Source organism: Chelonoidis abingdonii, chromosome 7 (genome assembly GCF_003597395.2).
Source record: "Chelonoidis abingdonii isolate Lonesome George chromosome 7, CheloAbing_2.0, whole genome shotgun sequence".
Lineage (NCBI taxonomy): Eukaryota > Metazoa > Chordata > Testudines > Testudinidae > Chelonoidis > Chelonoidis abingdonii.
Window position 1 is genome coordinate 15,674,172 of NC_133775.1, and position 8,329 is coordinate 15,682,500.

The window sequence follows — 8,329 nt, forward strand, 5'->3', positions numbered from 1 at the left end:
TGCCATGTAGAAACGTAAATTATGTGATTTATTTAATATTCTTTGTATAATCCAACAGACTCCTGTCTCACACAAGTGTAAATCTTGCTCATTTCCCCTCCTGCTAATAGCAGATATACAGATTTCAAGGCTGCAAAATATTCATAGACGAAACCGCCCAGCATACATGACATCACATCACTTTGATCTCGCAATAGTTGGCTGGCATGTCTCCCTCCAGAGTCCTTGCTCTTACTGAGAGCAAATAAATACATTCAAATGAAGTTAAGGTGGAGGACCTGTGTATACTGTGGGACACTGGGACTTAGATTCTGCAGCACCATGAACTGGCTGGGGCTGGGTTCCATGGCAAACCGAACATTCCACAATGCAGCATCCATGGGATGAGAGAGGTTTTTCACTGAATTAGACACAGGCATGATCACCACCAGTGATTCTGTAAAATGCTATGCAAGATAATGAAAAAATCCTTTTGCTTGTGAATGTTTTCCATTCATTTAAATTTGCTGCAGCATCTAGTATTGACATACCAGAGAGAGCTGGAAGGGTTGGCTGCTGAGAAGGGATGTGCTGCACTAAATGCCATAGCAGGCTGGAGAGATTGTCATTTTTGTCTCGGGATAAAATGTGACGCAACTAGGATTGGGACCAGGCTTTTTGCCATTATAGGGGTGTGGGACCTTTGCCCTCTTACTCTCGTATGCATATGCTCATGAGAACGTCTTCCAATATTCACTCCAGTATTTAGCACAACCTCAAGTGGCCCATGAATTATTTATTATTATAGTGATGTGTCTCAATTTAATGTCTAAGTGTTTTGCTGGAAACCCCAGACTTAAAGAGGTTTCTGTTCAAAGAGCAAACAAAGATTACCCCAGGCTGAGCACAGGTTCAGGGCTGAAATCATTTTAACTTTGGGGAAGAGGATGGTTAAATCAATTCTCCTGACGAATCAGTCATTTTGAGAGTAAAAAATAGGACGAAACCCTGAGCTAGTGTAAATCAATGAAGCCAGTTACAACCAAACAGGTGAGGATCTAGCCCAGTATGTGTAATAGCTGCAAGGACTCAGAGATAATGTAGGAACTAATCTAATTAATGTTTATAAACTGTTCTATAAATGCTAAATATTATTCAGATTAACACCCTTTGATGTTAAAGTAGCAATGAGGATGCTCAAAACTTCAGAGCCATTCAGCCACACACAGGATCAGACCATACGGGACATGCCAATGTGTGTCATAATTGACTGATTGGGTTAGCTATGACACCGGTTAACTCTGGCAGCAATAGGAAAAGCCAGGGTAAAAGCTGCAGGTTTCTGCGATTATTGCATGTTCCATCTGTGAGTGGATCCCAGGTGGAGCAATTTTGCATTTGGTTCCTAGCTCTTTCTGCTGACAGGGTACTCTGTTGTACATCCCCACTGGAACAATTATACGCACTGTCTCCTTCCCTCTATACTTTGTCTCATCTAATAAAAATGTTTGTAAATATTAATTGTCTCACAAAGAATGAATATTTTCAGATGGTGAGTGGTAGTTGAAAATGAGCATTTTGCATTGGAAGAATGAGCAAATCTTACTAAACAAATAAAAATCTACAGGCTACATTCAAACAATCCTATTACGCACATTATGGGGAATATCATACTCAGTTTGACTTAATATTGCAAACTCAGCTGATCCGGTGATGCTACTCATATTCTTAGCACAATGGAAGCAATATTAGCTTCGTTTACTGTAGGTAATTTCACAAATTACTCACATTTCTCCAATAGCTCATTCCCACCTTCCTCATTCAAGGCACATGCAGAGCAGACTGAGAACTTAACACACAGAGTCTGACACTGACAAATGTCTATTTTTGAGCACTTCAGGTTTTAGGAACATCTCTCACACACAACAGAATCAAAAACACAAAGTAAGAGAAGCATTAATTAATGCATATCAAACAGACTTGACAGGGCTATGATTTAAGTATAAAGATGCCTGAAGAACAGTGATTCAATATTTTAGTTCTTTACCCACTTTTATATCATCATACAGACTTTAAAAAAAAATACGCTTTCTCTTTCCTTCTCCATCTGTTATATTTTATCTTTCCCCTCTGGTTTGCAAGGCTGCCATGGCATCGCCTGTGAAAAGACTTGACATATAAAATGCTCAGTGAGTTGAAAAAGAAGTGCTTGCAAACAAGCCACCAATTTGGTATCCTGTTCCCTAATTCCAGCAACAGAAAGGAGCATTGGGTCCTCTAGTATTAGACACTACAAAGGCTCATGTTTTCTGCAAGGCAGCATGATATACTATTACTGGGGTTCACTACTTTTGTAGTTCTTCAAGGATCATTCCACATTATAGACATGTAAAAAAAGCTCAGCTATTCTCAAAAAGATAAGAGGCAAAGAGGTCTTGATCACTAATGACATAAATCATTAGTGACCAGTGTCAAGATTGAGCTACAACACTGGTTTGAATATAGATGAGCACCCAAGAGTCTGGATGTTATGATGACCCTTATATGACTCTTGGAGTACCAGTCTTGAGAGGTAACATCTCACGAGATTTCTGGTACTCCGTGTTTAAAGTCAGACCAGAACCCAGAAATGCAGACAGACATGAAAATAAGAGGATAGAAATTAATCAAACCTTTTGAATCTCAAAAGAGTTTCTAGTTAGGTTCAATTTTGGTATTTTGGGGACAAGACGGTGCAAAGAGACACACACGTATTTAGATTAGATGTTATTTTATTCAAAGTGGCGAGTCCACCACCAATGAACAGCATAGGGACTGTTGAGTTGCAGGCAGGAACAGAGAGAGATATGTGAATTTACAAAAGACGTAATTACTTTATTAGCAATAGCCTGGAAGTGACCCAGAGAGCTAGCACTACATCTGGGTGCAGCGACCTGTAGTATAAATTATTTAATTGCCTTCCGGCACGTCTCCCATCCTCTAACGTCAGAAACACATATTGTAATACTGAAAAGCCCAATGAGGCCTGACATTTGACTTTAGTGGAGGTCATACTGCCCACCAGAAAGTCTGAGCTTGTTGAGAAGATTATGCTGGCTTTCCTTTAGTATACTTTAATCTGTTTTCCTCTGTCTCTAAATTTGCCCCCTTTCTCCCCGTTGGCTTTAGGTTTGGCCTTTTTCTTATTCTCTTTGACTCATTATTGGCCCTTTCCCCTTCCTTTCAACTTTTTTTTTTTTAAACTATTTATTTAGAAGTCTTATTTTTATTCACATTATGCTCAAACATTTGTCTTTGTTTGAATGGAATGGCTGACTCCTTTCAAAATTTCTTGACCAGTGTAACTGCTCAGATGCTCTGCACCAAGTCAGATTCAGTAAGGGCAGCTGCCCACATATCATATGAGCCCTCGCACTGTGAAAAGGAAGCTCATTCTTCCTGACTTCCTCAATAGCAGTCTGCAGGCTCTTCTGTGAGTAGGACCAAAATCTCTGCTGGGAGCTCCGTTTCCACTGCCAGTATACTAGTTCAGCTATCCTCTTCTGCACATTTCACACTGAGGCCTTCAGAGCCACAACATTTTCAGATCCGCCCATTACTGAGCTATCATAAGTAAGCTGTTCCTCACTTGAATGTGGTGACACAGGGAGCGGAAGTTCATTCTCAGCACTGCTACTATCAGACACTGGCAACACTATAACTATTTCTGTTGTGATATTTCCTCTCTCTTCCTGGTTCTTTTTCACCATTCTAAGCATCCCCATGATGTGTCATGGCAGCTTTGTCATCTTATCTACTGTTCCCATTTGCGCAAGGAATGTCACCTGATTGTTTTTTACCACAATCCACATTCTCAAAATCAGGTAGCGTCAGTTTTGTAACCCAGTCTATTGTGTAGATCTCCTCTTTCTCTGGTTCTTTTTCAATATAAATCACCTTCTGCTTTGAAGAGCTACATCACGTTTCACACTATTTGACATTCATCTTCTTGAACAAAGTACATTTTAAGCAGTGCAAGAGCGTTTTACTGTATCTTCAATACATCACTTTTCATTCTTTGACCATTGACCCCGGAGTCTTTGGTCAGTGTTGCTTCAGGTGTCTGTGTTGTGTTCCTCTTAAAGTTTTTTCTGTTGAACCTGTTAAAATTGATATTTTCAGGCTCATATTAACCTGCACAATCCCTTCTGGTGTTCCACATCCTATTTTCCATGGCATATATGATGAAATTTACTTGGTATTAATCACCTATGCCAAGTCTGCTACAACTGAAAACTGCTCCAAATAGCTGATCCATTTTGACCACACTGACTTACCAGCAAAGTTAAACATTTTGAAGAGATATTCAGAAATATCAGGTCCATTGCTCTAGAAAAATAGCATTATGAATGACTCTATGGTCTGAAGTGTTAATTAAGATCCAGGGTTCTGATTTGGCTTATTATGTGAAATTCAGATCTGGGTTTGGATTCTAAAACCCTCAAAGTTGGTCAGGAGTGCTGGGACCAGAATTGCATCTCAGACTCCTCTGTATTCAAAATATAAAACTCCCTGCTTTGTTCTACTTCTGCTCTGCCTCTTTCTCCATATTGTGGTTTACCATTGTAATGACAGTGAGACACACAGAAATAATGGCAAGAGAACAGCCTTATTTTCTGACCCAAGTCACATGACATGGGACAAGGTTCCAAGAATCATACAACAGGGCAATGAAGACTCTTACAGATCAGAAAGCGTATGGCAGCGGGAAGTTCTTGGAGAAGGATGATTTTATGAACAGAGTTCCATGTAAATTGTATTAAAATACATGATTTTAAGATTTTATTCTGGGTTTTTTTAATTCAGTTATCACCTATTTTTCACATAAAATCACAGAATCATCCCTATGATTTTCAAAATAAACTTGATTTGTATTAAATAAGGTACCGTACTTTCCTGGGGCCCAGTCTTACAGATAATGACTTCAGTGGCACTACTTCCATGAGGACAGTTACTCTCATACAGAATGCAAGTTTGGGTCCTGGGTTTGGGATGATTTAGCACCCAATATGAAAGGATGATTTAGATTTTATACTTGTTGCTATGGCAGCTACAAAAACTGCTACTGAAAAAATTTGACAAATCTCTCCTCACTCAAAAGACCCTAGAATAAAAGGTTAAAAATCAACAGTTATAGGACTATTGAAGCATTGTTAATTAGTGGCCTCTTATTTTAGAAAATATAAAACAATTGGAAAAAAGCAGCATTTAATGCTTCCTCTGAGCCTCAGTTGTGCTAATACTAAATTATGTGCCATCTATAAAGATCTTTTAGAACAAAAGACTTGAAAATCCCTTATAAATAATTTAAATGATTTATATAATTACATTAGAATACAATATACTCATTATCTTTTTAAAAATAATTTCAGAAGTGACAGCATACTATAAGCTGTAGTAACAGCAATTTCTAGTTGGAGATGAGATGCACACTAAACAGTGCTAGCACTGAAATGAATGAAAACATATTTGGGAGGAAGGTGGTTAAATAAAAAATGCTTTCCAATTAATTGTACTGTTTATATTTCATATCATTTGCAGGAACAGACTGCCAGGGTGAGGTAGCAAAGTCCTGTCTGTGGCTTTGATCCTCCACTGGAGGCATGCAGACCCTTGCATCCACACGGCCTCACTGACTTCAAGATCCCTGGTGTTCTCTCTCAGTGACAAAACCATTTTCAACAGGCAGCCTCCAATGTGAACATAGCCTTTGTTAGCACTACCAACATTTGGAATTTTACTACAAGCGTTGAGCTCCTACAGGAAACAAAATGCATGCAGAGGTATTAAACCACTAAGAACAGTGGGCTTAAATGAATCTTTGAACATAAGAACATAACATAGGCCATACTCGGTCAGACCAAAGGTCCATCCAGCCCAGTATCCTGTCTACCGACAATAGTCAAAGCCAGGTGCCCCAGAGGGAGTGAACCTAGTTCAGCTAATGATCAAGTGATCTCTCTCCTGCCATCCTTCTCCACCCTCCGACAAACAGAGTCTAGGGACACCATTCCTTACCCATCCTGGCTAATAGCCATACACAGCTCCCAAGGTTTTCCTTACTGTAACTTTGAAATGTTTTGTAGCTACTTCCATTTCCTTACAATAGCTCAACTAAAAAGACAACACAGGAACATACTGAATTGCCACACCGGATCAGACCAGTGCATCCACCTCAGCTAGGATCCTGTCTCCAACAGTGGCCTACACTTAGTACTTCAAAGGATTCAGATAACCTTGCAGTAGGCAATTATGGAATAGTCTGCCCATTAGGAAGCTGCTTCTTGACTCCCTGTAACAGCATGGTACCCACCCCTCACAAACACACACCCCTCTGTCAGGTGTGTGTGCCGGCAATCACTCAGTTTGTGGAATAGGGTGGCATCTGCCTCTTGCAAGCACCCCCTTCCCCTTGGTCAATAGTTTCTTCAGTGGGTCTTCAGTCACTCAGCCCTCTGGCTGAGTCTCACACACTGTCTGTATATGGAACAGAACGACTCCCTCCCAGTGTAAACAGTTTTTACCTTGTCCTGGCCCTGGTATAGGGCCATACCCCCAGGGATTCCTCCTTAGAGACACTCTCTTGGCAGCCCTCCCTGGGCTGAGTCCTTACTCAGTCCCAGCACCTAGTCCTTCTTAGTTGCCCTGGTCTCTGCCGGCACTGAGCTGTCCGTGGTCCTGCTGCTCTTTCAGCCAGCCAGGAATCAGGTCCTGTTTTCCAATTCCAGGCAGCAACTGACTGACTCTCTCTGCTGCTCCTTTTATATGGCCCTCATAGCCCTGATTGGCTGCTCCTGCAGCCCCTCCGATTGATTGCTTCCCCTGCAGCCACTCTAGGCCACTTGGAGGACTTCTCTTCCGTTCCTCTCTGGGACAGGGTGTGGCAGGACAGGGACAGGGTGAGGCCTCCAACAGGGCACCTATGGGCCTAGTCCACTCCCTCAAAACGCAACTATTTAGCAGTTGACTTATCCCTTGAAACATAAAGCAAAAATTTAGGAATTCTAAAAAAACCCAAATAAATCCACCATTAACATTGTTACAGCTTCTTTTAAATTACTGTGATGCAAACAAATACATGAGAGAAGGAGGCTGAAGCAATACCTTTTATTGGACCAACTTCTGTTGGAAAAAGGGACAAACTTTTGAGCTTCACAGAGCTCTTCTTCAGGTCTTAAGAAAACTAGAGTGTCCAAGCTAAATACAAGGTGAAATATATTGATAAGCCTAAGGGGTTCACATGTTGTAGGAGACCATTTAACATAAAGAGGGCAATTAACACTTCTGCAGTCATAGGACAAGGAGAGTTAGTCAGAAGTAGAGTGTCTTACAAGTTGTTATAATGGGCCATAAAACCAGTGTCTCTGAGCTTGGCTACTCTTGCAGATGTAGAGCACCAGGAGTTAAAACAGCCCTCAGAGACAGCAGCAGGGGAAGTGCTGCTGTGTGTTCACACTGACAGCTGCAAGTGCAGTGGTGTGGCCACATTAGCAGCTCTTGCAATGCCACACAGAGCAGTGCATTGTGGTAGCTATCCCAGTGTGCAAGTGGCTGCAGCATGCTTTGGAAAGGGTTTGCAATGCATAATGGTAAGGCACAGCATCACATGATGCAGGTTTCCCAATCCCATTGTTGCAGGGCATCCTACTTAATTGTCAGCTGCTTTTCAAATGGGGGGGTAGAGTGTGAGAGGTAGTGTGTTGTGTATGTGGCGGGAGAGACAGTGTGTTTTGGGGGGCAGAGAGTGTGTCAGCATGCTGTCTTGTAAGCTCAGACAGCAGCAGGGGGAAACCCCAACATCAGCCCCCACCCCCTGCCTCTCTCTCTCACACAAGCACAAGTGCCTGCCTCTGCAGCAGGAGCATTCCACAGTAATGGTTTGCTTTGTGTCCCGGAGCAGATAAGAATGCCAGCTGTCAGAAACAGAGCTTTGAAAGGGGATATCTGCATGCCTGCAACCGAGATCAAAACAATGATGAGAGTGGCCACTTGACTTCAAGGGATTATGGGACATTTGCAGAGGCCAATCACAATGCAGTAATGCAACACATTGTCCGCACTGACACCCAGAGCTCCACCATGGTGCAGAAAGCTCTTTGCTTCTCATGGAGGTGGATTACCAGGGGCGCTCTAGCCACGGAGTCCAGGTGCTCTAAGTGCCTTGACAGTGTGGACACCTAAGGAGTTAGGGCACCTGGGGCTGATTTAATGTGTTCCAACTTGCAAGTGTAACCAACCCCTCTGTTAAGTCAATGGTTTTCATGTCCAGCAGAATTAGAATTTAAGTTCCCAGGCTTGTCTTCTGAAGATG